The sequence below is a fragment of the Peromyscus leucopus genome, chromosome 19 (genome assembly GCF_004664715.2).
Source record: "Peromyscus leucopus breed LL Stock chromosome 19, UCI_PerLeu_2.1, whole genome shotgun sequence".
NCBI classification, from domain to species: Eukaryota; Metazoa; Chordata; class Mammalia; order Rodentia; family Cricetidae; genus Peromyscus; species Peromyscus leucopus.
The window spans coordinates 37,089,108-37,099,375 of record NC_051079.1 but is presented as its reverse complement, the minus strand read 5'-3'; the positions used below and the strand labels follow the sequence as shown (position 1 = coordinate 37,099,375).

The 10,268-nt window shown below is 41.0% G+C and overlaps 1 pseudogene; it reads left to right on the top strand.

Moving 5' to 3' along the window:
* The first annotated feature begins 677 nt into the window (after positions 1 to 677).
* Positions 678 to 809, top strand: LOC114694802 (annotated as a pseudogene).
* Positions 810 to 10,268: the final 9,459 nt, after the last annotated feature.

Below are 10,268 nucleotides of genomic sequence, written 5' to 3'. Positions count from 1 at the left end.
CTGTCTGTTGAGATCTTATGTCTTTAGTTTCTCAGTGCCCACACTTTAACCCATCACTTCATTCCTGACCAGAGCTATCCTGTCTTATGTCAAATCATTACAAATGATGAAACATATAACCACCATCATCATTGGCTTTGGTGTTACTATATATGCAATGTTAGATATGTACTCTTATATACTCATACTTATTTATATGTTTTTGGAGGCTTTTTACATTATAAAATTGCTCTGCCACATCGCCAGGCAATATTGCAGTATCCCTAAATGTGGATGGGAAAACAGAATTCCATTAAAATAAGTGTGTTGAATACCGAATGGGTACAAAGGGATACTGTGATATATGTAGGCGATATTAAAAGTGGTACTGCAGCAAGCAAGTGGGTGGGACCAATCTGGTATAAATATGGAGTATCTCAGGTAGCTTTGATCAAAGAACCTTCCCTTTTTACACTTGCTTTCTGTTTAATCTTGGGATTATTGTTCTTTCATTTTTTTGAATATGTAAGAATTTTTATTTGGTTTTTAGATTTTTGAGTTTATATGTGTGTGGTCATCTTGACTTATAATTTGAATCTTGTATTTTTCTGAGGTTCCTCCAGGTTGATGGGGCTATCTGTTGTTATTTTCTACTTTTGTGAGGTGTTTTATTGATTAAAAATTCTGCAGCCTGTTATTTACTCAACAGGGAAGATAACATAATCATGAGGGTGATTTTCCCAGGATGAGGCTCATCCATTGCACACCGGATGTGCTGACCACTTTCTCCTTCTGAAAAAGAGGGAAAGAAAAAAAAATCTGCTGTATGCCTTCCACTCTACGAGCTATAAGTACTGTTGTCCACATTACAAATACCATTATTTCAGGGCTGACCACTTGGTATTGGATAATCAGTTGGGGGGACTCATCCCTGGGGAAGACTAATCCTCCTCTCAGCAATCGTTAGTTGCCTATATAGTTCTTTGTCCAGGGTTATAGCACCGTGTTATTTCCCCATTCCCCTCTTTATTGCCTGGTTCTTGTTTAGGCAGCCATATTGTTGAGGTAGCATGGATAAAGCTTCCCTGTCATTTCTAGGAGAGACAATCTCACAGCAGACTCCCTGTGATCCTCTGGCTCCTCTTTCTGGTCCCTCTTCTTTTATGTGTCCTGAGCCTTAGGTTTAGGAGTTGTGTTATAAATTTATCAACTAGAGCTGGGCACTCCACGATCTCTGTATTTTGACCAGTTGTAGGTTTCCATTACAGTCTCCATCTGACTGCATAGAAGAGGTCTTCTTTGATGAGGGGTGATAGTGATATTTGTCTGTGGTCATGAAGATGAGTCCTTAGAATACAGTTAGGAAGTATGCTGGTCTAGGAATGTGGGAGCAGTGGTTCTCTAAGATCCATGATCTCATTATTCTCGGGTAGTTGGTTAGGTTTCCAGTACCTTCTGTTGAGTTAATTAGTCTTAATTAGTTTTAAGTCTAATTAGATCGCTGTTGGTTACTGCCAAGATATGAATGCCACAGCTGCACCTTTAGCGCTATCTTGACATCCTGGTCAATTGTTTGTGTGTTTCATATAAACATTCGCAGCTTGTCTGTATAAGACTATTTGATTGCTTTCCTTCTTTTGTGGCAGCATCGCTTGTTGGTACTATGAGACCATCAGTCACTTAAGGGCTAGGAACTGACTAACATAACCAGACCATGACTTTAAAACAAAAACAAAGCTAAACAACAAAAACCATGCACCCTCCAAGAAAGAAAAATCACAAGCCAAACAAAACAAACATAGAAAAGAAATCAATCAATTAATCCACCAACCAACCAACCAACCAAAGAAATGAACAACCTACGGGGTTCTGAGCTGTGTGTGGGTAAACATATATATACACACTCCTGAGACTGAGGTAAAAGGATCATTGAGCTTGGAGGTTGGAGAGCAGCATGGTCAACACAACAAGGCTGTACCTCAAACACAATCAAAACCAAATGAAAACAGCTTATTTGCTGGGAAATTTTATAGTCTGAGCAAAAGATTCATTCTTCCAAACAAGATTTGTGTTTGATGACACTGAGAAACCAACCAGATTGATGTTTTTGACTCCTACCTCTGTGGTCCAAAAATATCAACTTGCTTGAATATTAAAAGCAAGTTTAAAACCTTTGACTTAGAAAGACTTCATGAATTACCTGTGGCTGTTTGTGGATTCCTACCATGGCAACCTCTAAGCCAAAGGCTATTAGTGTCTGATCTGATTTCATAATAAGAAATTGCTGGAAAATCAATTTGTGGCTACCTTTCCATATTGAACGAATAATTTAAAATTTTGCAGCAAATAATTCACATGTATGGATGTGCACTCCTTTTAACTGACTGCTGAAGTCTTTGGGGGTCCATAATGTGACAGCCTATTAGTGGGTTTCATAAATGGGTACACATTTGATCAGCAACCCTCATTTTGACCCCTTTAAAGTCCCATGACCTTTGGTAACATTGTGAACTTGAATGCCTTCATCACTAAGAAGAGAACTGAAGCTGAGTGTGTTAGTGTGTGCTTGAGGCAGAGGCAGGAGGAACTAGAGGTCAAGGGCAGCCTGGGCTGCTAGCAAGACCTTGTGTAAGAAAAGGAATAATGGAAGGATTATACTTCCTTCCCAATAGTATGGGGGAAGAAGTGTTATGGGCAGTTCTGCCACAAAAAAAGCCCAGACAGACAAACGAATGTGAAATAGAATTAGAAGTTCCTTTCAGAAAGTGACAGAAAACAGTATTTCTCAGCTGAGGAATCAGTTTCCTTTACTACTTTACCATCACGCCCAGTCAATTTGGGAAAGTTTGAAAGTTGCTTTTAATTTTCAAATAACTGACACATCTTCAGTCTAATGTGTGAAGACCGTTGTGTAAGTTCGATCCTCTCCCTGAGAAAGTGAGAAACAAGCCATGCAGGTATGTTTTATAAACAGGAAGTTAACATGGCAGTTTTTAAGTCTTGGGACTTTGAAGAGAACCTCATACTGAAGAAGGCACCATATGATCTCCCTAGTACAATTCTAGGTTTAGACTTTTTTCCCCCTTCTTTTAAATAATTCTGTAAACACTGCTGAGAGCATTCAAGCGGAGGAAAAAGAAGAGCCAATTCTACATCCCTGAGGTCTGGGGGCCAGTTGGTGCTGTTGATGCTGCTGATAGAACTCTGTAATGCAAAAGGCAATTATAGGATAATTTGATGTGGGAACAGGTGAAGCTCAAATGATTTTGGACTGAGGAAAGGTGAGCAAATGGCTGAGATTCCAGGCAATACCAGCTTAGTTGCCATGGTGTTGGGACCGGCATGTCTCCTAATGTGATTTCATTATACTTAGGTTAAAGACTTGGGTTTCTATCAACAACATGCAAATTTGGTTTGCCATTTGAGTTCATAAACGAGATGACAGAATTCTTGGGGGAAGCTTCCTCTTTCTCCAAAAGCACACACGGAAACATTGTTTGTGTCAGTTTTTCATAGAACAGAAGTGGTAAGAATGCAAAATTATTAGTATTAGGAGAGATTAACAACCCAAGAATACTATTGAGATAATGCTTCTTTTGTTTATCTATCTATCTATCTATCTATCTATCTATCTATCTATCTATCTATCTATCTATCTATCTATCTTATCTATCTATCTTTATGTTGCTGGGACTCAAGCCCAGGTCAAGCAAGTGTTCTACCAACAATCTACATTTTAAATAATAATAATAATTAACAAACTTTGTTTTGAGATGGGGTCTGGCTTTTTAAGTCTGGCTGTCCTCAAACTTGTAATCTTCCTGCCTCTGCCACCGGAGTACCCAGATTACTGATGTGCCCAACCACTGCCTGTCTAAGACAATCATCTCCATGTTCATATATTTTTGTGTGATATTAAACATAAAATCCTCTTTCCTAGCCATTGTGCATTTACCTTACACAATACTTGGTCACTTTGGAATAATTGTAAATGAGTCAAAGAGAGAAATGTTGTTTGCTGGTTGTCACCAGCCTGTCCTGTAATCACCGTCGCAGGGAAGGATAGGAGATAAACCCTACAGACCTATTTGTCCTTGTCACAAAAGACACAATTGAGACCAAAACCCAAAGCTTTACAAAGAGCAATTTGTCAATTTCTGTTTCGTTGGCATAAATTGAAAGGAAGCAATGTCTAGGCCTCTTGCAGTCACTTTGCAACAGGAGAATTCATTATTTAACTCCATAGAAAGGAAACTGCCTCAGAGTTGCATTTGCATGTACAGGATGAGTGCCCACACATGCAGCCAGAGCAGCAGAGGTCACAGAAGAAACAAAGTGCAGGAAACAGAGTTTCAAGTGTTCTCTGCTCGACAGCCTCCTACTTCTTCCTTCCCCTGGGTCAGAGTGGCTTTGGGGGCATATTGCTCAAAGTGCTGAGAGAGATGCTTATAGAGCTCTTTGCTTATGCAAACTCACTTGCATAAGTCCTGCCCCTTCATCTAAGGAAACATACTGCACTCTTTGACCAAGCCCTGCTTCTGAGAGGTATATGGTTAATACCATCCTGAAGAGGACACTTCCTCTTAAGACCGTGTCCTATTTCAAGGCATTTTCCTCAGTACGTGGAGAAGGATCAGCGTTGAGTCTTGAATTCTTTACCGAGTGGTTGGTTATCTGTGGGGATTGGTTTCAGTTTCTATAACTGCAGTTTGCTGAATCTATTTCGTGTTGCTTGTGTGTATAGTTCTCAGGGCTGGTTCACTCACTATTGGATAACTATTTAGAATCCTCAGCTCTTGGAAAGAATGTTCACTTCCTCTCTCCACAATTGTTACTTGACTGTAACTCTTCATTTAGAACTGGACCCTATATGGTTGCCCTCATCATTAGGCATACCAACTGGTGTCACTGCTCAGGTCTTGTTTAAAGAGCCATTATCGTTGAGATTTCATGGGTATAGCTTCCCTGTCCTATATAGAAGACGCAATTGGTCTTATGGCTCTTATCATTCTTCTTCCCATCTCTCTAAGCATTAGAAGACTTATAAGTGGCTGTGCACATATCAGTTGTGGTCGGAAACTCCAGTCAATTGTTTCAATTTTGATGAGTTGGAGCTTTCTATAATGGTCTCCATTGACTATGAAGAGAAGCTGTTTTGATGAGAGGTGAGACCTACACATATCTGGGAGTACAAGGATGAAATAAGTATTTGGAATGCAGTTAGGAATCATGCTGGTCTGGGAAAGTGGCAGTATTAAGTTCTGCTTTGTGATCTGTGGCCTTACTAGCTAGGGGCGCTTGGCTAGGTTTCCAGGACCAGGCATAATTTCCATTATGTTGAGAGGGTTTTTAAGTCCAATTAGAAAGCTGTTGATTACCACCAGGATGTAAGTGCTACTATTGTACCTTTATCTTGGCTCACCGTGTAGTGTATTATGTTCCTAGGCTTTACAGTTGGGTAGAACTATTGAATGCTTTCTTTCCTGAGCAACTTGCGTAGCATCTTCTAGTATTTTAAAAAACTAGTCCTCAGGGAGGGGCTTTCGCGTCAGACGTAGCTCCATTCCTCTGAGTACTGTGCATGAAGTATGTGGTGTCTTCAGGAATAAGGATTTACCTTTAACTTTTGGGAGGCAGTGAAGAGCAACAGCAGTAGCCTCTATTGTTTTAGGGTCTTTTAGACTCTCTTGGCCAATGACTTGAAATGTGGTTTCTCAAGCCTATTATTTGGGTTTTTGTTAGATAGTCTATGGCTCTTAGTGGGAACATTGTCACCCCAGAGGAGAAACTTTATCTATCCCATATACATCCCTATACACATACGCTTATATGTCTTATATGTGGTTTTGGATAAAGATATAGAAACTTAGGTTCATTCCATTTGTCTAAATATTTTCTCATTATTCTTTCTGGTTTCCCATTCAAGTGAGAGGCCCAAAGGATTTCATTAGACCTTTTTTCATGTCTACTGAGATCCAATGCCCTTTGAATACCATGAGTTATTAAAAATAAAATAGATGAATTAGAGTGATCCAGATATGCTTTGGTGTTAAAGGAGACTGGATTGAGTATATCATCAACTCTGTCACTCAATCAGTACTGTGGAGAAAGGTTGAGTTCCTTCACACTCTAATCCCACCTTCCACCAAGGGAATGCTGGAGTTGATGAATTTGAGCATTTCTTGGAACAATTCTCAGCTCTTTTCAATAACTTAGTTGTGATATTGCTGTGAAGGGGATACAGAGATGTGGTGATAGTACCACTGTCCTCACAGCACTTACAGTTTTTTGTCTGTTTTATTAGATTACAACTCCTGTGAGGCCAGGGTTTTCAGCGTTTTAATCACCACTTCATCTGAGAATTAGTATATTGGGTGAATTCTTTTTTGTTGTTATTTGAAAAACATAAGAACTGAGGCCATGTTAAATATAGCTAACACATTTAAAATACTTATTTTATAGTTTCTTTTCTTTTCCTGGAAACTCCATGTACTATTTGTTGTTGAATCTGTCACTGAGTATTACTTTCATATATATATATATATATATATATAATATATATATATATATATACCTACATACATACACACATATTTAGGTCTATCTATCTATCTATCTATCTATCTATCTATCTATCTATCTATATCTATATTCTATATCTATCTATCTATCTATCTATCTATCTATCTATCTATCTATCTATCTATTTTAAGTGACTATGTCTTTTGGTAAATTGGATTTAGACCTTGAAACCATTGTTGGTTGCCTGGCCTACAAAGAGATCTTGATAATTGACAGTTGTATGCACAACCTGAAAGAGCTCACAGAGCTGGTGATTATAGGGGCCTTCTAACTGTCACTTTGATTTCAGTGGGATTGTACTTCAATGTTTTGCCTGGGAGCACTAAGAGAGACACAGTTTTTCTTTACAGGTTCCCTGTAGAAAACCTTCACTAATATGAAGGGGAAAAAGACACCAACTTTCTTTTGATCTGGTATTAACGTGATCATCAGTGTCTGAAGAAAGAAGAAACTTGTTTCAATTTCAATGAAATCAAGACTTTCAAAGCCTTTGAGCAGTTAATCCCTTTCCTTCCTTTCTGCTTTTCTGTTTTTCCTCCAATGCCATGTCTGCACCAAAGCCACACCTCTGACATGCGCACACCAATCTGAGGCAAGGTGAAGACTGAACAGCACTGCTTCATATAGCAGCTGCATGCCTGTGTTGGGGTTTGCAGTAGTAATCATCCTGGTCACCAACACACCAAGAAGTGGAATGGAAGGATGGGTTACTCCAGGGCTCTGAAGCTGTGGAGCCTGCTACACCCTTACTAAGAGATGAAACCCTTGAAAATTCAGATGCTGGATAGTGGAGGACACCTGGCTAAATATTCTGAGGCCAAGACAAAATTTCCTTTATCTAATCAAAGATTTCTGAAATAGCTTCGCTTGTCCATTGAGAGCAGTGGGGCTGAGGACTGGGGTGTGGGAAAATGCCCTGGGAAGCAGATGCTCTGGTTTGTTACTTAGGTTAAGCATAGGCAGTATAAAATATTTGTAAATGAAATGTAGTGGAGAAGAGGGACCTAAAATCTCAGCACAGAAACATGAAAGAAATGAAGTCAAAACAAGGGGTTATCTTAAGAAGCCATAGTTGTCTAAACAGGCAATTTGGGGCTTTTATGGTGTGGAAACTGGATTCACTGTTTAAAAGGAAGATAGCAACAGAGTGGAAGAAAAGGCTAATGTTACGCATGTTAGCTTGCACATTAGAGAAAATGGTCTTTAAGAAAAATAGCTTGTCTTCTAAAGAGTAAGTTGGTTGGAAAGTCACTCACACAAGAACAAAACAATATAAACACAACCAGCAAGAACAAAAAGGTGAGAGTTTTAGCTGTTAGAAAGAAAGCTTGCCCCACAGACTTCTAATCTGCAATATGGGCATCAGGAAATTCTAACTACTTGCTGTCTCATCGCCTTGGCCCTCTTCTGAATACTTTTTTTTTTCCTTCAAGACTGGGTTTCTCTGTGTAACCCTGGCTAGGCTGTCCTGGAACTCACTCTGTAGACCAGGCTGGCCTTGAACTCACAGAGATCTGCCTGTCTCTGCCTCCCGAGTGCTGGGATTAAAGGTGTGTGCCAGCCACCACCTCCCAGCTTCTGAATACTTTGGAAAAGGAGAAAGATGAGTTAGAAGAAGTGCTATTGACTTGAGATCTGCTGTCCACAGGCAGAGGGGTGCATGCCTTTCTCTGCTGGTGTGAAGTTCTACAGGTGTTTAGAAACAAATCTTCATTTGAATCATCTTTTTGGTGAAAAGTGAGGCTTAGATAGGAGGGAGTCTACAGATCATGATTGGAGTCTTGGGGTAAGGAATTGGAATTGGTAACATGGGAGACAGCCTAATAGAGCAGCTAGGAGTTGGGCTACTTTCATGATAGGGCTGAAAGCCACATGATTGCCCTTAGGCCCAGAACAAATTACTTAGAGTCCCATGATGACTTTTCAGAGATGAGTTAGTGTGCAGATGATTTATTTGGTAGTGTCTGTGGCCCAACACCTGACTGGGGTGGTGGGCAGAAGTAGCAATAAACAGAGAATAAGTGAAATGACCGTGTAGGGGTACCTTGGAGTTAGTGGCCTTTCATTTCTTTGTTTACTTAAATTTTTTTTTCATTTTGCATACCAACCACAGTTCCCCCTCTCTCTCCTTCTCTGGCTGCCCCCCCCCAGTCACGTCCCCACTCCTACCCCCATCCACTCCTTTGGGGGTAAGGCCTCCCTTTGGGAGTCAACACAGGTTGGCATACCAAGATGAGGCAGGACCAAGCCCCTCCCCTGAATCAAGGCTGAGCAAGGTATCCCACCATAGGGAATGGGCTCCAAATAGCCAGTTCATGTACCTGGGATAAGCCCTGGTCCCACTGCCAGGGGCCCTACAAACAGACTAAGCCATACATAGAGTTAGTGGCCTTTCAGATTCACCCCAAGATGAGATGGAAGAAGTTTCTCTGAATAGAGGAACATCCAAAGCAACGGAGGCATCCTGGAATGGCCAGAGCTGAGCTCAGGCTGTCTGTCAGTGGCACAAGCCTCTATTGCTGGGGCAATGAGATCATCATGGAGGGATATCTGGGTAGCCTGAGAATCCAGTACACTCAGCTTCACTGTATCTTGGTTTCCAAGAACATTTCCTTGAAAATTAAATGACATGATATGTGCAAAGAAAGTGCTTAAAGGTGACTTCACCATAGAGTAAATGTATAATGACCAGTATACATAAGGGTAGAGGTTAAGTTTTGTAGGGTTCCTGAGTGGTTTCTACCCCCAGATGGCCTTGGAACTGAGGGTGGACTCACTCTCAACCTGCTTGGCTCGTCAGTGTAGGCTTATTTTGGCCTTGCTTGTCAGTGACTCTATTTCATAGGAGGCAGGCTACCCTAGCCACAGGTGGCTGCAGAGATACTTCCTCTGGTTGCTAGGTCATGTGCTTTTCTCCCATTTGTCTCTAGCTCTCTCTCCTTCTGTAGTCTACTTCTCTGGCATTCACCCTTTTTCTAAGGATGGGTTTGGACAGGACAGCAGTCCTAGGTAACAAGGGACAGCAATGAGGTGAAATTTCCAGACTCCCCTCCCAGTCTCTAGGCTCTCTCCTACTTTCGAGTTCTCATACCCATGCATCCAGTGTCCATTCTTTAAATGCATTGTTCTTGTCTACAACCAGAATGCGACTCTTGTTCTCTGTGGATAGCATGTTAGTGCCTTCAGCTGACGCCCGGGAATTTTATTTTAGGAGTGTTTTTGTTGCTGCTGCTGCTGTTTGTTTATTTTGGAGCCACCTTGTAGATCCTTTCTGGAAAACCATTTTCCATATCTCCCGTTACAGCTTGAATCTAAAATGTCTTCCACAGACTCATGTTTTGAACAGTGTTCCCCAGTAGGGGGCACTATTTTGGGATGTTGTGAAGCCTCAGGAGGTGGGGCCTGGCTGATGGAAACAGGTCACTAGTGGTAGTAGGCCTTTCAAGCTTGTTCTGCTTACTTTTTCATCAGCTTGACACAAGCTAGGATCACCTGCAAAAAGGAACCTAATTTTAGAAAATGCCTCTATCAAACTGGCCTGGAGGCAAGTCAGGGGGCATTTTCTTCCTAAGTAATGGATGTGGGAATACCAACTCCACTGGGTTGTATAAGGAAAGCGAGCTGAGCAAGCCATGAGGAGCAAGCCAGTAAACAGCTTTCCCTCACGATCCCTGCATAACTTCCTGCCTCCAGGTTCCTGCGAGTGT